The following is a 1659-nucleotide window of genomic DNA, read 5'->3' as shown; positions in this document are numbered from 1 at the left end:
AGGCGTTAGGAATACTGTTAACTGATTTGGATCTGGATGAGGTAGGAAAATCCTAGGTCTACATTCTTGGGGATTCCAGTTCCTAGTTCTTCCTTTGGGTAGTACAAGACAGTTGCTTTCATGTTCTCATGCTGCGGGAGGAAAGAATTCAGGGGACTCTGAATTGGAATTCTGATCAAAGAATCCTGAGGGCTCGGGCCATCTTCAATACTTTTTCCTTTGTCTCAGGGCATGGGGAGCAGGGATAGGACACTTTTATCACCAAGAACAGAAGTGAGGGTTGACTTCATTCTACTTAACTTGGGGAGAGAAAGAGGGAGGAAATTTTCCGACTCAGTGATGATTTCAAGTCAACTCTGACCGTAATGATGCTATGGACACACCTTTCCCACAACACCCCACCTCCATCTGCAATCCTTCTGGTAATGAATGCATAGAATGTTCTAGGTAAAAATACAAAAGTGGTTTACCTTTGCCTCCTTCCACGCAGTAAACTTGAGTCTCCGCTCTTGACTCTCTCCCATGCCGCTGCTGCCCAGCACAGGTGAGTTTTGACTTGTAGCAGATTGCCTTCCACTCCCTAGCCCCTGGCCAAGCTAGGAATGGAATGGTTAGGTCTCTGCTTGACTCTCCCTCCCGCAGTCAAGACGGGGAGAGAACTGGAAACTCTCCAGGTGCAACCCAGAGAGGGATCAGTGATCTCACTTTCCCTCAAATTCCTGGCACCCAATGCCCATGTAGTGCCAGAGATATGGATAGAATCTCTCTCTTTGCTCCACCTGGGAGGGTCTAGGAAGCCCACTCACCCCCTTTGCCATACTTTAAACTTCAGGTGTTTAAAAAGCCAGAGAAACTGTGGTCTAGCTGAAAGAGTACGGGCCTGGGAATCAGAGAACCTGGGTTCTAATCCCAGCTGTGTGAACTTGGGCAAATTAGTTAACTTCTCTGTGCCTCAGCTCCCTCATCTGTAAAATGGAGATTAGATACTACACCCTCCTACCTAGGCTTTTAGCCCCTGTGGGGCAGGGACAGTCCAATCAAATAAACGTGTATCCACCAAAAGTGTTTAGAACAGGGTTTGACACATAGAAAGTGTTTAACAAATATTATTTTTTACTATTATTGTTGTTGTTATGCATCGTGGCGTAGTGGGAAGAGAGCATTTGAAGATGGGGAGAGTGATCGTCTGTCGGATATAATAATAATAATAATATTGGTATATGTTAAGCACTTACTGTGTGCAGAGCACTGTTCTAAGCGCTGGGGTAGATTCAGGATGATCAGGTTGTCCCATGTAGGGCTCACAGTCTTAATCCCCATTTTACAGATGGGGTCACTGAGGCACAGAGAAGTGAAGTGATTTGTCCACAGTCACACAGCTGACAGGGGGCAGAGTTGGGATTCAAACCCATGACCTCTGGCTTCCAAGCCCGTGCTCTTTCCGCTGAGCCATGCTGCTTCTCCTAGGAGGAAGAAGTTCCAGGACAGAGGGAGGATGTAGGCAAAAAGTTGGTGTCAAGACAGATGAGAGCGAGGTACAGTGGATAAGTTGGCATTCGAGGAAGGAAGTATGCAGGGAGGGTTGTAGTTGAAGCAGTGTGGCTCAGTGGAAAGAGCCCAAGCTTGGGAGTCAGAGATCATGGGTTCTAATCCCGACTC

At 47.1% G+C, this 1659-nt stretch overlaps 1 non-coding gene across 1 annotated transcript; it reads right to left on the bottom strand.

Annotated features, from left to right (window-relative positions):
• Positions 1 to 554: 554 nt before the first annotated feature.
• On the bottom strand, positions 555 to 692 carry LOC114816355. The gene has a single exon (XR_003764117.1). It is a non-coding gene; the product is annotated as a small nucleolar RNA SNORA7 (small nucleolar RNA).
• Positions 693 to 1659: the final 967 nt, after the last annotated feature.

This window comes from Ornithorhynchus anatinus, chromosome 1, assembly GCF_004115215.2.
Source record: "Ornithorhynchus anatinus isolate Pmale09 chromosome 1, mOrnAna1.pri.v4, whole genome shotgun sequence".
NCBI classification, from domain to species: Eukaryota; Metazoa; Chordata; class Mammalia; order Monotremata; family Ornithorhynchidae; genus Ornithorhynchus; species Ornithorhynchus anatinus.
Note: the sequence above shows the minus strand (reverse complement) of the source record. Positions and strands in the feature narration are given on the sequence as shown.